At 38.4% G+C, this 20281-nt stretch overlaps 1 long non-coding RNA gene across 1 annotated transcript in view; it reads left to right on the forward strand.

Annotated features, from left to right (window-relative positions):
* Nucleotides 1-20281, forward strand: part of LOC112448801 (uncharacterized) — a 76805-nt gene that overhangs the window by 52602 nt on the left and 3922 nt on the right. Inside the window, exon 3 of the long non-coding RNA XR_003037201.2 lies at nucleotides 8385-8583. This is a non-coding gene — a long non-coding RNA (uncharacterized lncRNA). The remainder of the gene's footprint in view (nucleotides 1-8384; nucleotides 8584-20281) is intronic.

Below are 20281 nucleotides of genomic sequence, written 5' to 3' on the forward strand. Positions count from 1 at the left end.
GATAAGGGAGTCTGGACATGTATTCTGTAGGGGGTCTGTTCCTTGTTTAAAATGCAGGCCAAGGGCATGCAGGGGGAATGCAGACTGGTTGGATCTGAGGGCCAACAGGTAATGAGTAGCCCAAGGCCTTTACAGGAGAGGGAAATAAGTAGATAGATGATATTGGATGAAATAATAATAACATTAAAATGACTGAAAAGTTTGCCAACCAATGCTTCCAGTGTACCATGAACCAAGCAATTTTGTGAATCTGAGATAAATTATAATGAAACAGAAACATTATTAAGCACAAAAATAATATTAATGAAATGAAAACTTTTTAAACTAGTCAATCTGCTGTAATGCTTACTTATTTGAGATTTGATCTGGTGGAGATCACAGAGCAATTGCTCTGCATTCTCATAAATCCACAGTATGTCCACGGTACCGTATCATTTCTGTTAGCTAATGACTATACCCAAGCTGGAGTAAAGTAGCAGTAATTTAGATGAGACAATAAACTTTATATTTTTAAATGATTAATCATTTCTCTATGTAAAGAAATGTTCTGTGTTCTGACAGAAATCTCTCAGAACACAGATTATTCAACCAGTTAAAGAGAAAAAGAGAATGATAAAAGACAAACACACCCAGTGCTAGGCCCTCCTTGGCATGTGCTGACTCATTTAATCATCTCTGCAACACTGAGGGAAGTTCTAAGTAGTAGCCTCATTTTACAGATGAGGAAACTGATGGTCAGGATAGCTTAAAGTATTACCTTATCACACTGCTATGAATGACAGGAATAGGATTTTAACTCACTCATCCTGGAGCTAAATGAGTTAGAAAGATAAGAAACTGACCAATTGATAGGTGGCTTTAACCTTATAAATTCAACCTCATCTTCTTTCTAAGTAAACTTGCTTGCTCACATACTAGAGGATCTAAGACATATTCTTGCCTTTTAGCTTAGAGAGGAGTCAGGACAACAATTCAGTTCAGTTCAGTAACTCAGTCGTGTCCAACTCTGCACACCATGAACTGCAGCACACAAGGCCTCCCTGTCCATCACCAATTCCCAGAGATTACCCAAACTCATATCCATTGAGTTGGTGATGCCATCGAACCATCTCATCCTCTGTTGTCTCCTTCTCCTCCCACCCTCAATCTTTCCCAGCATCAGGGTCTTTACAAATGAGTCAGCTCTTCACTTCAGGTGGCCAAAGTATTGGAGTTTCAGCTTCAGCATCAGTCCTCCCAAAGAATACCCAGGACTGATCTCCTTTAGGATGGACTGGTTGGATCTCCTTGCAGTCCAAGGGACCCTCAAGAGTCTTTTCCAACACCACAGTTCAAAAGCATCAATTCTTCAGTTCTCAGCTTTCTTTATAGTCCAACTCTCACATTCATACATGACTACTGGAAAAACCATATCCTTGACTAGACAGACCTTTGTTGACAAAGTAATGCCTCTGCTTTTTAATATGCTGTCTAGGTTGGTCATACCTTTCCTTCCAAGAGTAAGCTTCTTTAAATTTCATGGCTGCAATCACCATCTGCAGTGATTTTGGAGCCCAGAAAAATAAAGTCTGACACTGTTTCCACTGTTTCCCCATCTACTTCCCATGAAGTGATGGGACCAGATGCCATGATCTTAGTTTTCTGAATGATGAGCTTTAAGCCAACATTTTCACTCTCCTTTTTCACTTTTATCAAGAAGCTCTTTAGTTCTTCTTCACTTTCTGCCATAACAGTGGTGTCATCTGCATATCTGAGGTTACTGATATTTCTCCCAGCAATCTTGATTCCAGCCCATGATTTTTCATGATGTACTCTGCAAGTAAGTTAAATAAGCAGGGTGACAATATGCAGCCTTGACGGACTCCTTTTCCTATTTGGAACCAGTCTGTTATTCCATGCCCAGTTCTAACTGTTGCTTCATGACCTGTATACAGGTTTCTCAAGAGGCAGGTCAGGTGGTCAGGTATGCCCATATCTTGAAGAATTTTCCACAGTTTATTATGATCCACACAGGCAAAGGCATTGGCATAGTCAATAAAAAAGAAATAGATGTTTTTCTGGATGTTCTCTTGCTTTTTCGATGATCCAGCAGATGTTGGCAATTTGATCTCTGGTTCCTCTGCCTTTCCTAAAACCAGCTTGAACATCTGGAAGTTCACGGTTCACGTATTGCTGAGCCTGGCTTGGAGAATTTTGAGCATTACTTTACTAGCATGTGAGATGAGTGTAATTGTGCGGTAGTTTGAGCATTCTTTGGCATTGCCTTTCTTTGGGATTGGAATGCAAACTGACCTTTTCCAGTCCTGTGGCCACTGCTGAGTTTTCCAAATTTGCTGACATATTGAGTGCAGCATTTCCTCAGCATCATCTTTTAGGATTTGAAATAGCTCAACTGGAATTTCATCACTTCCACTAGCTTTGTTTGTAGTGATGCTTCCTAAGGCCCACTTGACTTCACATCCCAGGATGTCTGGCTCTAGGTGAGTGATCACACTATCGTGATTATCTGGGTCATGAAGATCTTTTTTGTACAGTTCTTCTGTGTATTCTTGCCACCTCTTCTTAATATATTCTGCTTCTGTTAGGTTCCCACCATTTCTGTTCTTAATTGAGCCCATCTTTGCATGAAATGTTCCCTTGGTATCTCTAATTTTCTTGAAGAGCTCTCTAGTCTTTCCCATTCTATTCTTTTCCTCTATTTCTTTGCACTGATCGCTGAGGAAGGCTTTCTTATCTCTCCTTGCTATTCTTTGGAACTCTGCCTTCAAATGGATATCTTTCCTTTTCTCCTTTGCTTTTGGCTTCTCTTCTTTTCACAGCTATGTGTAAGGCCTCCTCAGACAGCCATTTTGCTTCTTTGCATTTCTTCTTCTTGGAGATAGTCTTGATCCCTGTCTCCTGTACAATGTCACGAACCTCCCACCATAGTTCATCTGTCTATCAGATCTAGTCCCTTAAATCTATTTCTCACTTCCACTGTATAATCATAAGGGATTTGATTTAGGTCATACCTGAATGGTCTAGTGGTTTTCCCCACTTCAATTTAAGTCTGAATTTGGCATTAAGAAGTTCATGATCTGAGCCACAGTCAGCTCCTGGTCTTGTTTTTGCTGACTGTATAGAGCTTCTCCATCTTTGGCTGCAAAGAATGGAATCAATCTGATTTCGGTGTTGACCATCTGGTGATGTCCATGTGTAGAGTCTCCTCTTGTGTTGTTGGAAGAGGGTCTTTGCTATGACTAGTGCATTTTCTTGGCAAAACTCTATTAGCCTTTGCCCTGCTTCATTTTGTACTCCAAGGCCAAATTTGCCTGTTACTCCAGGTGTTTCTTCACTTCCTACTTTTGTATTCCAGTCCCCTGTAATGAAAAGGACATCTTTTTTTGTTGTTAGTTCTAAAAATGTCTTGTAGGTCCTCGTAGAACTGTTCAACTTCAGCTTCTTCAGTGTAACTGGTCAGGGCATAGACTTGGATTACTGTGATATTGAATGGTTTGCCTTGGAAAAGAACAGAGATCATTCTGTCATATTTGAGATTGCATCCAAGTACTGCATTTCGGACTCTTTTGTTGACCATGATGGCTACTCCATTTCTTCTAAGGGATTCCTGCCCACAGTAGTAGATATAATGGTCATCTGAGTTAAATTCACCCATTCCAGTCCATCTTGGTTCGCTGATTCCTAGAATGTCGACGTTCACTCTTGCCATTTCCTGTTTGACCACTTCCAATTTGCCTTGATTCATGGACCTAACATTCCAGGTTTCTATGCAGTATCACCAGTCACATCCACAACTGGGTGTTGTTTTTGCTTTGGCTCCATCCCTTCTTTCTTTCTGGAGTTATTTCTCCACTGATCTCCAGTAGCATATTGGGCACCTACTGACCTGGGGTGTCCATCTTTCAGTGTCCTATCTTTTTGCCTTTTCATACCGTTCATGGGGTTCTCAAGGCAAGAATACTGAAGTGGTTTGCCATTCCCCTCTCCAGTGGACCACATTCTGTCAAAACTCCCCACCATGACCCGTCCATCTTGGGTGGCCCCACACAGCATGGCTTAGTTTCACTGAGTTAGACAAGGCTGTGGTCCGTGTGATTAGATTGGCTAGTTTTCTGTGATTATGGTTTCAGTCTGTTTGCCCTCTGATACCCTCTCTCAGTGCCTACCATCTTACTTGGGTTTCTCTTACCTTGGACATGGGGTCTCTCTTCATGGCTGCTCCAGCAAAGCACAGCCACTGCTCCTTACTTTGGACGTGGGGTCTCTCCTCTCAGCTTCCGCTCCTGACCTTGGACGTGGGGTATGTCCTCTCTGCCGTTCCTGCCCCCGCAGCCACTACTCCTGTGGGACAGATAAGCAGATTCTTATCTCCATTAGTCTTTAACCTGACTTCTGTGTGATTTCCCAAAGGTGGTGATCTCAACCACAGTAGAGGGTGCCTGCCACATTCTGCAGAGATAATGGAGTTCAAGGCAAATCAAAGAAACAATCAGAAGAACACAAGTTGCTTACTTCATGCCCATGTATATCTTCTTTATTTCTTTCACTGAAAACATTACATTCCACCTATCTTCATAGCATGAGACTCCACTATAACTTTGTATCTATGAGGTAGTCTACTCTTCTAAAATACTTTGGAGCTTGGCCCCAGTTTGTCCTCTTGTCTGAATGAAATGAGATACATAATCAAGCTCTTAAAATATTAAAAATTCCATTATTGTATATCTATCTAAATGAGAAAACAGTGGCTTAGTAAGGTTAAAGGCAATTTTGAAAAAAAAAAAAAGAGAGAGAAAGAAAGCTATCCAACCTTCTGGCCTTTGTCAATGAGTACATGGTTGTCTACATTCATTACACATGGAATTTGTTTTTAAAAAATTATATTCACATTGATATAAATGTGATAAATGTGTTCTCTTGATTAACTTGCTCAGCGATTACAAGCTGAGCTTCCAGTAATTCTGAAACTTACTTGCTTCTGTTTTGGATTACTTGAACAGGAGGGAAACAGCCATGTGGGTAAAGAATCATTCTGAAAAGAAACAGAATTAATGCCATCAGTTCTCCATCAACTTTTCAGGAAAAATCTGTGTAGTCCTTTGTTATTTCAGGATCTGTTCCTCTTTGTTAAATGACAGTAATTCAGTCTTTGAGTTTCTTGAGGAAAATAAAATTTGAATGTCAAGAACAAGACCACAGTGAAGTAAGCCAGAAAGAAAAACACCAATACAGTATAATAATGCATATATATGAAATTTAGAAAGATGGTAATGATAACCCTCTATGCAAGACAGCAAAAGAGACAGATATATAGAACAGTCTTTTGGACTCTGTGGGCGAGGGCAAGGGTGGGATGGTTTGGGAGAATGGCATTGAAACATGTGTATTGCCATATGTGAAATGAATCACCAGTCCAGGTTTGATGCATGATACAGGGTGCTTGGGGCTGGTGCACTGGGATGACCCAGAGGGACGGGATGGGGAGGGAGGTGGGAAGGAGGTTCAGGATGGGGAACACATGTACCCCTGTGGCAGATTCATGTCAATTATGGCAAAACCAATACAATATTGTAAAGTAAAAATAAATAAATAAATTTAAAAATAAATAAACAAAAGTTATGTTTACATTTAAAAAAAGGAAAGGGTGAGGCCAAGATGAAGAATTCTTAATCCTCTAAAACAAATCTTTATCAAAAAGTCATGGAAGGACTGTGCTGTTAGGGGACAATTTAAGTTGTCAACATGATGCAAAATAGAAAAAGTGTGGTGATGATCTCAAGTCCCGTTGTTTTTCAATGGCATTCATCACAATGGAAATGGCAGACGTTACATTTACAGAAAAACAGTAAGATCAAGCCTCTCTGGTGGGCACCCAGAGAATCAGGAGGCTACTCAACAGCACACACACCCCTGAAGAATGAAGGCAGCTTAGGGTCCAGGGTTAAATATGGAGGGAGTAAAGAAGTGGTTGGTTCATCACTAACAGTCATAATTCTACTTTTTAATCTTAAAAAGTGCTTTCTTCCCCCATGTCCTTCCAAATATGATTTGTTATAAATCAATTCATGTTTAGTTTGCTTAATTAATATATTAACAAATTAGTATAGTATTTTTATACACACACACACAAAAAAAAAGAGCTAAGAGTTCAACAAAGAAGCAGGCATAAGTTTCATGGAGATGTAGGTTCCAATAAATTTTCTTTTTCACATCTGGGACTTCTTTTACTTTCATCTGCTCCATCTGCCTGTGCTGAGAGAGCTAACAAGTGCATCACTGCAGGCTTCTCAGCATCTTTTTTCTTTGCTAAGACACCATATCTTTAAAGTTTTAATACTTGCCTGTAAAATTATATATTTAATAAATATGTTATACATGATCATTATTGAGAATTTGTTAAATCTCATGAAGTTACAAAGCTTTTTTTCATAATTCAATTATCCAGAAATAGCTACATTTAACATTAGATAAAAATCCTCTGGAGGAGTAAATGGCTATTCACTCCTACATTTTTGCTGAGAAAATCCCATGGACAGAGGAACCTGGTAGGCTACAGCCCATAGGGTCACAAAGAGTCAGACATGACTCCAGTAACTGAGCATACACAGATGCACACATGTTTCTCAAGGCCATACCCACACATACATAGATATATCTATAAACTGGGTTCTGACTCTATACTAGATTCAGACTAGAATGACTAGACTGACACTAGAATGACTCTACATTCTTTATTTCACATTATACTGCAAGTATTTTCATTAACTATTCTTGAAAACACCTTTTATAGCTATTACTTAACATATTGTTATGTGGATGTACCGCAATCTATTTAAATATTACCCCCAAACTGATCACATCCATTTTTTCCTGAAGTCCTTTATATCTACCCTGTAATTTAGAAATGCAAGGGCTTTTTCTCTAGCACATATGTATTTGTCTAATGTGAGTGAGATGCTTTCCAATTTTTTCCTCTTTTTTCTTGGTGTATAATTGCTTTACAAGGTTGTGTTCATTTCTGCTGTACAATAAAGTGAAGCAGGTGCATGCCTTCATGCTTAGCTATGTCTGACTTTGTGATCCCAGGGACTGTAGCCCACCAGCCTCCTCTGTCCATGGAATTTTCCAGGCAAGAATACTGGAGTGGATTGCTATTTTCTCTTCCATGAATCAACTATATGTATACGCTTACCCCCTCGCTCGAGAGCCTCCCTCCCCCATCCCACCCTTCTAGGTCATCAAGATACCAACAAGATAAACTAATGAATCTAAAAACAAAATCAAACAATTAAAAAAAAATTCCAACGAAATCACAAAACAAACAAACCAAAAACCAAAGCAGAGAACTAATGGAAGAATAAAGCAAAGGAAATAAAACAAATAGGCAAAAATGATTTTTTTTTAAAAAAGGAAAAAATCAATATACAAACCAAAGTGGGGAAATTGTCCTCAGAGACCCATTATGCGGGGATCTTTACAGTCCTTTCCAGTGTTCAGGGTTTCCTAATAGTATTCATTTGGTGTTCTATGGTAATTGTTGCATCTCTAGATGTATTCCTGATGCATTTGTGGAGAGAGATATTTTCTATATCCTCCTTCTGCTTGCTCAGACATCTTGAAATTCCCTTGCTTTCCAATTTTGCATTCACAAAGGAACTGAGAAGTCCAACTCCAGGCAAAAATCTTATGTGTAAATGATCTAGCTTAATCATAGGCAGTGATAAGGTTTAGTGTGGCAGATCTCAAGAAAAGCTGGAGCTTATTTTTGCCACCTGACTGTGCTATCACAGGAAGTGAAGAAAGGCTTGATTGTAACTTCCAGGATGGCTCATAGTCCTAGCTAATCTACTAGTCCCATGACTGCTCAACATTACTAGGGGTTTCTTTTCTGCATCTTTCAAATTACACTTGAATACTGTCTCTCACATTTTTTAAGTTTCCCAATGGAATAGAGGGAAAAAATAAATATGAATTCAATTAAAAATGAAAAGGATGGATTAGTGAGATTAATATTTAGGAGGCAATTGCACTTTTTGAAGAATCATTCTAGGCGTTTTAATCTAAATATCACATTCAATTTATATTTACATTCCCATGCAGTCTTCACAAACATTTTATTAGGGAGATATTATTTACCCACTTCACAAACAGGAAAAGTCAGGTGTCAAATCAAACAAACTCTTGAAAATGCTTAACTGTCTCCCTGTAGCAATGACTCTGAGTAAATTTCCTCTTGTTAGGCAATGAAATATTTTAGAGTAAAGTTTCTATATTTCTTATTACATTTAAAGATGGTATGTATAAGCAAATACTGAAGATCAACATACATTTACTTTGAGTTGATGGCACCAAGTAAAACAGCATTCTCCTTGTTTTTTCCTCAGAAATATGTTTTGTCCTTGGGGAGACAAGATCTTCAGGACAAGTGAAATAAAATCCTGACTTTCATTCTTACATCGTGTTCCCTACTCCAGTTGAAAGTAATCATCAGGAGAACTTTATTCTTCACAGGAATTAAGCATATTTACGTCTTGTCAAGTTGAATCAAAACTCAAACAGATGGAAAGAACACGGTAGAATACTGTAAGTAACACACCTGCTTGTTGGTCTCACACGCTTTTAGTATTTTCAATTATTCACAAAAAATTACCGACATTATATGTTTATTATTCAAGAGTAAAAGACATTAAAATATTTAGAAGATACTTCTAAGAGGCAAAACAGAACTTGAGGCATGAGCTTTGGCGAGGCCAGTGAGATAAAATATAAAATGAATTCACTAATCATGACAGGTTATGATTAGTCTGCAGCTAATGACTGGTCTGCAGCTCTAAGAAATGTTCGTCTGTTTGCTATATCTTTATGCCCATTTCACAGGTTTATATTTGATAAAGTCCCCCCAAAAAATGGCATAGAAAATGATTTTTATAATGATTGCTGAAGGAAATTCCTGGAGTTACATGGGTTATGCTTGTGCTCTGTACTTCAGTGATTAAATAAATTTATTTGCTCCTCAGTGGTGACTTGAATGTGCCTTAAATTTAAGTTAGATATTTCAGGATCTTGCTAGGCTAATGAATTTATCTAATTTTGAATATGTTTAAGAGCCAACATTAACTCTGTATTGAGTCAGCTTCTAGGACTTATCTAACAGTGAATAAGAAAAAAAATAAACAAAGCCAGCTTTCCTGGAATTGGGCAATGATGTAAAATCAGACATTAGAGCAAACAGCTAGAATATAAGAAATAGAGGCCAAAGTGTTTTATAGAGTACTGTGGAAACACAAGGTAAAGACAGTGAAACCCCATGAGTCAAACCAAGATTTTCTACCTTTCAGAGTAGTCTGCTGTGGGTTAAAAATGAAGCAAAATTAGAAGTGTTTGGATAAGTAAAACAAAATAAGGATAGCTATCATCAACATACTTTCTCAACATGAAAGCAGTTAAAGGGCATTCACCATAAAGTCCATGTTGATGGACAAAGATAAAATATTAGTTTATATTTGTTGCAAGTAATATCAAGATTGCCACGAGAAATATCAATAACCTCAGATATGCATATGACACCACCCTTATGGCAGAAAGTGAAGAGGAACTAAAAACCCTCTTGATGAAAGTGAAAGAGGAGAGTGACAAAGTTGGCTTAAAGCTCAACATTCAGAAAACTAAGATCATGGCATCTGGTCCCATCACTTCATGGCAAATAGATGGGGAAACAGTGGAAACAGTGTCAGACTCTATTTTTCTGGGCTCCAAAATCACTGCAGATGGTGATTGCAGCCATGAAATTAAGAGACGCTTACTCCTTGGAAAGAAAGTTATGACCAACCTAGATAGCATATTCAAAAGCAGAGACATTACTTTGCCAACAGAGGTCCGTCTAGTCAAGCCTATGGTTTTTCCAGTAGTCATGTATGGATGTGAGAGTTGGACTGTGAAGAAAGCTGAGCGCTGAAGAATTGATGGTTTTGAACTGTGGTGTTGGAGAAGACTCTTGAGAGTCCGATGGACTGCCAGGAGATCCAACCAGTCCATTCTAAAGGAGATCAGTCCTAGGTGTTCTTTGGAAGGAATGATATTAAAGCTGAAACTCCAGTACTTTGGCCAGCTCATATGAAGAGCTGATTCATCGGAAAAGACTCTGATGCTGGGAGGGATTGGGGGCAAGAGGAGAAGGGGACGACAGAGGATGAGATGGCTGGATGGCATCACCAACTCGATGGACGTGGGTTTGGGTGAACTCCAGGAGTTGGTGATGGACAGGGAGGCCTGGCGTGCTGCAGTTCATGGAGTCTCAAAGAGTCGGACACGACTGAGCGACTGAACTGAACTGAATTGAATATCAAACTGCTTGTAATTGTAATGTAGGCTAAATGTGGTTTTGTCACTTATAAATACACTGATAATTAAAAGTACATTTGGATTCTGAGAGTATTTGTATTTCACAGGAAAGACTGCTGCTCAGTCAAAATAATATGTTAGTTGCTCAGTTGTGTCCGACTCTGTGTGACCCCATGGATGGTAGCCCACCAGGCTCCTCTGTCCATGGAATTTTCCAGGCAAGAATACTGGAATGGGTTACCATTTCCTTCTCCAGGAGATCTTCCCAACCCAGGCATTGAACCTGGATCTCCTACATTGCAGGGAGATTCTTTACTGTCTGAGCCAAGAAGCCCAAAATGATATATGTTGATATTTATGATTGATAAATTCTGAATGTGATTGAGAGAGTCATTTCCTAGGCAGGTTGATAAGGAGTCTAGGGGTCCCCAAGGAGAGAGGGGTCTGGAATTCTCAAGGAGGAAGAAAGGACAAACTTTTTTTCTTTCTCCACATTCCTTAGGATTATATAACAATAATGTATCCTGCCTAAGGACAGTCTTTGGATTAAACCTTCTGTTATCTTAAGATGTAAATTATGGGAGTAGACCTGGTCTTTACAAGGATGTATCCTGCCTGAGGACAGTGTTATCTTAAAATGTAAATTATGGGAGTAGGTCTGATGAGGTCTTTACAACCTCCAGACATTCTTTGGATTATATAACTTCATTGTTAACACTAGCAAGCGGGTACTCTTTCTGCCCCCTTCTGATGCCTATGTCAGAAGCTTTCTCTATCTCCTTTATACTTTAATAAAACTTTATTACACAAAAGCTCTGAGCGATCAAGCCTCGTCTCTGGCCCCGGATTGAATTCTTCTCCTCCGGGGGCCAAGAATCCCGATGTCTTCGTGTGATTCAACAACAACCTTTCATGATCCTAACTACAAAATGATTTTTAGGTGAGCTTAATTTATAAACACTCACCCTGTGGTTAAATCTAGTTATGTTTTAATGCTAAACATTTTAAAAGAAATGTAAGGGGTAAATGAAATAATAGAAATGGCTCTAATTACTACTTCTGTAATGCCCACACAAAGTTGTACAGTCTCACAAACTGGATTTTTTTCCCAGTCACAGATAGTCAAGGTCCACTTCTATGTTTCTTGTCTATGTTGCACTTCCATTGTTTGTTACTTGGCACATTTCTATGGGGAAAATGCCAGGGATTTCCTGGTAGCTATTTAACCATCTTTGGCAGAAGGAGATGTGTTCTATAGCCTCACAAGCCCTTGATTGATAGTATCTTCTCTCAGAAATCACAACTCTACTGTCCACAGTAGTACTGTCTCTCCATGTGGTTTTAATTCACAGCCATGACATTAAAAGTGGACTGTTTTTTTTTTAATAACTTACTTTGGCTGAGTCCCGTCCCTGTGCACCTGAAACTACCACAACACTGTTAATTGACTATATCTCAATACAAAATAAAAAGTTTTTAAAAATAAAAAAACATTTTCTTTTAATAACCAGTTGAAGCAGAGTTTTGGCTCATGGCTTAAATTTAGGGAGGAAAATTTTGGCCATACAAGAAATTCAGAGGTTTTAAATTTGAAGTTAACCTAACTAGCACAAAATTATCTTAGACATGAGTACAGTTTATAATAGTTTCACATTGGAACTATAAACATGTCATATTATTTTATTCTGTCATAAAAGTCTTATCTGCTCAGAAAATATCCAGAACAGGCATTTTCAAATTTTTCAACACAAGGAATGGTAGAAAAAATCAGAATTTCATAGACTTTTCTGATATGGATTGATATTTTGTTGTAAATTATTTCTAAATGTTTATGCTTTTCTCATTTTATGAATTCTCAGTAAAAGCTAAGTATTTAATAAAACAAATGGTGACTACCATTATATGACTAAAGAAAATAGCATGGATTTGCACATAAGAAAGTTTCAGAAAAGGGCATTCATTGAACTAACAGCAAAAATTCAGATTCCAAAAATTTTGAAGGCATTGAAAACACTAAAATTTTCTAATAGTGAGCAGTTAGCAAAATTTACAAAAGAGTACATGAATACTGTTAAGTATATTTGTATATCAAAGACTCTTTTGTAGTTTAAATATGTAAAATGTATTGTGATTTAGTTGATTTATTGCTGATGTTATCAATTTGGACATGTTTAATTAAGAGATATTACAACAATACATAAGTGATATTTTTTGATTTTATTTGAAAACCTAAAAATATACTTGGAGGTGTGCACCTTATACATGTGGGGGGGGGGGTGTTTTATTTTCTCTTTTCTATGGATTTTGTTTCTAGTTCGCCCATTCCTTAGTCTTCTCTATCTTTAACTAGAAATAAAAGTCTTAGATTGTGTCATAAATTATTCTGGGACATCTTATTTGGCCTTTAAAATCATTTTAAAGCTGTGATCATTATGATTTTCCTATCACTTGCTTATTATAATTCTCTTACCATTTTTTTGCATATACTGCAAAGATGAACATCACATTTGCTAAAATCACATTTATTGAAAATCTGTGTGCCTACAGAAGATAAAAACATTAGAAATGTATGTTATCAGTCTTTCTTATATTGATGCTACAAAACTTGAATTGAGGGGAGCAATAATTATCAAAAGATATGTCACTTCTGTGTGGGTGCAATTTTTCTTGCAAAAGTATTGCTCCAAAATAAAATTCTAAACTATGCAAAAATGTCATATAAAACCTCCTGTATTTCATGTTTTATTCCTTTTATTCATTTCTAAAATGAAGATCAGCTATGTGTTTTATTTTTATGATGCTTCAGTTTATCAAGCATAATATAAATCCCAAATGTTTACTAGTCATATTAATATGGACTTTGCAAAGACAAAATATTTAGATGATATATTCCTACAAGGTCATCAGTCATTTTTATGCTACAGTGAAATAATCTTCCCGGTATGTTGCCTGGGAAGTGAACGTTCTTTTAAATCATCATAATTTAGATTTTCTCCTCCCTCCCTTTGGAATGCATTTTATGTGAGTAACAAAAAATAGTAATGATTTGCGTTTTTGTTGAGCACGCAAATCTTATATGTGACACAGGGAAAAAAGAATTCTAATGATTCATCATAATATATTCAGAGAGATATAAATGTCCACCTATTGACTCAGAGAAATCACTGCAAGAGTAAAGATTAGCTTAAAAAAGAAAAACCAGTAAAGAAATCTGATCTGTAATGAAACAAATCACTCAGTATTATCAGTGGGAAGGAAAGGGAAAAGAAGTATTTATTGAGCACTTGTGTGACAGATTCATGATTATCAAAATTATGAAGCCTGTTATGGAGGAAAGACATCCCTGGTGGCTCAGACGGTAAACCGTCTGCCTATAATGCAGGAGACCTGGGTTCGATCCCTGGGTCGGGAAGATCCTCTGGAGAAGGAACCACTCCAGTACTCTTGCCTGGAAAATCCCATGGACGGAGGAGCCTGGCAAGTTGCAGTCCATGGGATCGCAATGAGTCAGACACGACTGAGCGACTTCACTTTCACTTTTTAACTTTCATGGAGGAAAGAAGAAATAAAAATGAATCACTAAAATGACAAAAGTCCTGTAACTGTAGAAATTATACTTTAAGAACCTTACTAATGTTAAAAAATGATAAACACATAAGATCATAGGGTTGGGGAAAGGGAAGTAGAAGTATCAATACACTGATTTTCTGTTCTTTCATAGCAGAAAGGTAATACTGGAAATATTAAAAATGTTGGAATTATTAGACATTTGGGAAACATGGATGAAAGACAAGCTACAATAACTCCAGTTTTTGATGTGCTTCAAAACTCCTCTGCTGATAGAGATGCAGACATAGAGAAGAGACTTGTGGACACAGTGTGGGAAGGAGAGGGTGGAACAAATTGAGAGGGTAGTATTGAAATAATAACATTACCATGTGTAAAGCTGATAGCTAGTGGGAAGTTGCTGTACAACACAGAGAGCTCAAGCCAGTGCTCTGTGACAGGCTAGATGGGCGGGATGGGGTGGGGAGAGGAGGGGAGATTCAAGGCGTCTACTAAGTCTGATTCACATTGTTGTATGGCAGAAACCATCATAATTTCATAAAGTAAATACCTTTCAAATATAAAAGAAAAAACCCTCTGCCTCCATTAGCTTCAGAGGGATTATTTGTAAGGATTTATTAAATTAGAGGTACCAAGGGAATATTTCATGCAAAGATGGGCTCGATAAAGGACAGAAATGGTATGGACCTAACAGAAGCAGAAGATATTAAAAGAGGTGGTGGGGGAAGGCGCCAAGATGGCGGAGGAGTAGGACGGGGAAAACACTTTCTCCCCCACAAATTCATCAAAAGAGCATTTAAACGTCGAGTAAATTCCACAAAACAACTTCTGAATGCCGGCAGAGGACATCAGGCACCCAGAAAAGCAACCCAACTCCTCGAAAGGAGGTAGGAAAAAATATTAAAGACAATAAAAGTGACAAAAGAGGGAGGGATGGAGTTTCGTCCCGGGAAGGGAGTCTTAAAAAGAGAGAAGTTTCCAAACACCAGGAAACCTTCTCACTGCCGAATCCGTGCCGAGCTTTGGAAGCACAGAGGACAACATAACAGGGAGAAAAAATAAATAAACAATTAAAACTCTCAGATTGCGAGCCCTACGGTAACTCCTCCAGCGGAGAAGCAGCGCAGACGCCTGCATCCGCCATTAGCAAGCGGGGGCTGGGCAGGGAGGCGCGGCGCGGGCTGCATCGCTGAGAGTAAGAGTCTGGCCTGAATACCCTGAGCACTATCTGAGTGAAATAATTTGGGCTAGCAAACCAGACTGTGGGATATCTACCATGCGAAAAGCCAGCCCTAACCTAAGACACCGCCAGCCCGCGCACGGAACAAAGGACTAAACAGAGGTAGCCGGCTGCAAACCTTCCCCCTCCGGTGACAGGCAGCCAGAGCCGGAAGGGGGCAATCGCAGCCCCAGAGAGACATTATCTATAAAACTGGCTTCTTTGCTAACTAAAACTTACTGGGGGTCTGGACGGTCAACATCTGCCTGAGAAGGTGCGCCGGTTTTACACCCAGATAACCAAGTGGTGGGGAGGCGATAAGTCGCAGCATTGGCGCTCGCCAAACACCTCATCACCTGAGCTGCTCGGACCTGGGAAGAGCACAAAACGCAGCCCCAACTGAGTCTGCGCCTCTGAGGACTACCTGAGTGCCTGAACCTGAGCGGCTTGGACCTGGGAGGTGCATGCAACCCAGGGCCAGCCTCGGATTGTTCCCGGCGGAACAACCTAGAGCCTGAGCAGTGTGGGCAGGGAGGCTACACGCGCCGTGAGCGGGGGCAGACCCAGTGTGGCTGAGGCACTGCGAGCGCACGCCAGTGTCATTTGTTTGCAGCATCCCTCCCTCCCTCCCCATAGCGCGACTGAACAAAGAGAAGAAATACAGCTCCACCCACCAGAACACCGACACAAGCTTCCCTAACCAGGAAACCTTGACAAGCCACCTCTACATACCCACACACAGCGAGGAAACGCCACAATAAAGAGAACTCCACAAACTGCCAGAATACAGAAAGGACTCCCAAACTCAGCAATTTAAACAAGATGAAGAGACAGAGGAATACCCAGCAGATAAAGGAACAGGATAAATGCCCACCAAACCAAACAAAAGAGGAAGAGATAGGGAATCTACCTGATAAAGAATTCCAAATAATGATAGTGAAATTGATCCAAAATCTTGAAATTAAAATGGAATCACAGATAAATAGCATGGAGACAAGGATTGAGAAGATGCAAGAAAGGTTTAACAAGGACCTAGAAGAAATAAAAAAGAGTCAATATATAATGAATAATGCAATAAATGAAATTAAAAACACTCTGGAGCCAACAAATAGTAGAATAACAGAGGCAGAAGATAGGATTAGTGAATTAGAAGATAGAATGGTAGAAATAAATGAATCAGAGAGGATAAAAGAAAAACGAATTAAAAGAAATGAGGACAATCTCAGAGACCTCCAGGACAATATTAAACGCTACAACATTCGAATCATAGGGGTTCCAGAAGAAGAAGACAAAAAGAAAGACCATGAGAAAATACTTGAGGAGATAATAGTTGAAAACTTCCCTAAAATGGGGAAGGAAATAATCACCCAAGTCCAAGAAACCCAGAGAGTCCCAAACAGGATAAACCCAAGGAGAAACACCCCAAGACACATATTAATCAAATTAACAAAGATCAAACACAAAGAACAAATATTAAAAGCAGCAAGGGAAAAACAACAAATAACACACAAGGGAATTCCCATAAGGATAACAGCTGATCTTTCAATAGAAACTCTTCAAGCCAGGAGGGAATGGCAAGACATACTTAAAATGATGAAAGAAAATAACCTACAGCCCAGATTATTGTACCCAGCAAGGATCTCATTCAAGTATGAAGGAGAAATCAAAAGGTTTTCAGACAAGCAAAAGCTGAGAGAATTCTGCACCACCAAACCAGCTCTCCAACAAATACTAAAGGATATTCTCTAGACAGGAAACACAAAAATGGTGTATAAACTCGAACCCAAAACAATAAAGTAAATGGCAACGGGATCATACTTATTAGTAATTACCTTAAACGCAAATGGGTTGAATGCCCCAACCAAAAGACAAAGACTGGCTGAATGGATACAAAAACAAGACCCCTACATATGTTGTCTACAAGAGACCCACTTCAAAACAGGGGACACATACAGACTGAAAGTGAAGGGCTGGAAAAAGATTTTCCATGCAAATTGGGACCAAAAGAAAGCAGGAGTCACAATACTCGTATCAGATAAATTAGACTTTAAAACAAAGGCTGTGAAAAGAGACAAAGAAGGTCACTACATAATGATCAAAGTATCAATCCAAGAAGAAAATATAACAATTATAAATATATATCCACCCAACATGGGAGCACCGCAGTATGTAAGACAAATCCTAACAAGTATGAAAGGAGAAATTAACAATAACACAATAATAGTGGGAGACTTTAATACCCCACTCACACTTATGGATAGATCAACTAAACAGAAAATTAACAAGGAAAAAAAAAAACAAAACATGTATCTATAAAGCTCACTAAAGCAAAGCACAGTAAAATGAGGTATGGCAATAAAAGGCGTTAAATTTATCAAATAAAAAAAAAAAATAAAGTGCTGAAAAATTAGAAAAAAAAAAAAGAACTAATGATGCTTTGTTTCAAAGACTACATGCAGCCTCCTGGATGATGAAAAATATAGGTCGATTTGACAATCAGATATAAAGAGATGGAAAATTTTTTAAGATCCAATAAATTCTTTTTGATCATAAAAAAAAAAAAAAAAGAGGTGGCAAGAATACACAGAAGAACTGTACAAAAAAGAGCTTCATGACCCAGATAATCACGATGGTGTGATCACTCACCTAGAGCCAGACATCCTGGAATGTGAAGTCAAGGGGGCCCTAGGAAGCATCACTATGAACAAAGCTAGTGGAGGTGATGGAATTCCAGTTGAGCTATTTCAAATCCTGAAAGATGATGCTGTGAAAATGCTGCACTCAATATGCCAGCAGATTTGGAAAACTCAGCAGTGGCCACAGGACTGGAAAAGGTCAGTATGCATTCCAATCCCAAAGAAAGGCAAGGCCAAAGAATGGTCAAACTACCACACAATTGCACTCATCTCACATGCTAGTAAAGTAATGCTCAAAATTCTCCAAGCCAGGCTTTAGCAATACTTGAACCATGATCTTCCTGATGTTCAAGCTGGTTTTAGAAAAGGCAGAGGAACCAGAGATCAAATTGCCAACATCTGCTGGATCATCAAAAAAGCAAGAGAGTTCCAAAAAACATTTATTTCTGCTTTATTGACTATGCCAAAGCCTTTGACTGTGTGGATCACAATAAACTGGAAAATTCTAAAAGAGATGGGAATACCAGACCACCTGACCTGCCTCTTGAGAAACCTATATGCAGGTGAGGAAGCAACAGTTAGAACTGGACATGGAACAACCGACTGGTTCCAAATAGGAAAAGGAGTACATCAAAGCTGTATATTGTCACCCTGCTAATTTAACTTCTATGCAGAGTACATCATGAGAAACACTGGGCTGGAAAAAGCACAGGCTGGAATCAAGATTGCCAGGAGAAATATCAATAATCTCAGATATGCAGATGACACCGCCCTTATGGCAGAAAGTGAAGAGAAACTAAAAAGCCTCTTAATGAAAGTGAAAGAGGAGAGTGAAAAAGTTGACTTAAAGCTCAACATTCAGAAAACGAAGATCATGGCATCTGGTCCCATCACTTCATGGCAAATAGATGGGGAAACAGTGGAAACAGTGTCAGACTTTATTTTTTGGGGCTCCAAAATCATGGCAGATGGTGACTGCAGCCATGAAATTAAAAGACGCTTACTCCTTGGAAGGAAAGTTATGACCAACCTAGATAGCATATTCAAAAGCCGACACATTACTTTGCCAACAAAGGTCCGTCTAGTCAAGGCTATGGTTTTTCCTGTGGTCATGTATGGATGTGAGAGTTGGATTGTGAAGAAAGCTGAGCGCCAAAGAATTGATGCTTTTGAACTGTGGTGTTGGAGAAGACTCTTGAGAGTCCCTTGGACTGCAAGGAGATCCAACCAGTCCATTCTGAAGGAGATCAGCCCTGGGATTTCTTTGGAGGGAATGATGATAAAGCTGAAACTCCAATACTTTGGCCACCTCATGCAAAGAGTTGACTCATTAGAAAAGACTCTGATGCTTGGAGGGATTGGGAGCAGGAAGAGAAGGGGACAACAGAGGATGAAATGGCTGGATGGCATCACCAACTCAATGGACATGAGTTTGAGGGAACTCCAGGAGTTGGTGCTGGACAGGGAGGCCTGGCGTGCTGTGATTCATGGGGTCACAAAGAGTCGGACATGACTGAGTGACTGAACTGAACTGAACTGATTGCCTCATGAAAAAATTTTGACCTTAAGTTCTGCAATATCTTCCTTTTTTAATTCAGATTTATTTTATCTTTTTATAATCATGCAAAATTTACATATTAAAATATATTATTAATATATATCATTAAATACTGGCAAATATTTTATGACTACTATCTGTCCATTGATAGAAATATTTGGACTGATGTTGAACAATTGTTAATAGTTCCTGTTTATGACCCTTATTTTACCTTCTTCATGTTTTTGACTATCAATTGTATTATCATTATTATATTATCTTATTGATAATCTTATTGCATATCATACTGAAAAACAGTAAAAGGTTAGATAAGTTTTAATTAAATTTAAGTTAGCTCTTACTGGGCTCAAACTCCTAAAATTTCAGGCAAAATTCAATCTCTCATTTATCATAAAAGTATCTGCAGGTTGAGGGAGAAACAAAACAGTTTGCAATTGTAATCATTCTAATAAAGACAAAATACAAATTAATAAACCAGGGAAATTCCCAAATATACAGGAAACAACTTTAAATAACAAATATAATTGTAAGATCTAGAAAATTACTTTGATGCAAGTAATTTTCTCCTTTTTCTTCAAAAAGTGTATGTACCAGGAACATATTTTAATTCCATTTTTCTTCCTTTTTGTTTTTTTTTTGGTATCAGAAAAAAAAATCTAATGTTTGCTAAAGTACTTTCATGCTTCATTGTGGCAATAAAAAGGTAATATTCAGGAAACATATATATATATTTTTATTCTCACCTATTTAACCACGAGAATTTCATTGACCTCAGAGTTTGATATATGTTTTATTCCATGGTTACTATTGGGAGCAAAATATAACATGTAATATTAGAATGACATTTTTTGTATGTTTTCAATATGCCTAGCTAGATATAATGATGCAATCTCTGCAAATTCTTCAGAAGCTGCTTCCAATGCCTTAGTAGAAGAAAGGATTGCTATGAATAGTCAGCTG

Source organism: Bos taurus, chromosome 11, assembly GCF_002263795.3.
Source record: "Bos taurus isolate L1 Dominette 01449 registration number 42190680 breed Hereford chromosome 11, ARS-UCD2.0, whole genome shotgun sequence".
In the NCBI taxonomy this organism is placed as follows: Eukaryota; Metazoa; Chordata; class Mammalia; order Artiodactyla; family Bovidae; genus Bos; species Bos taurus.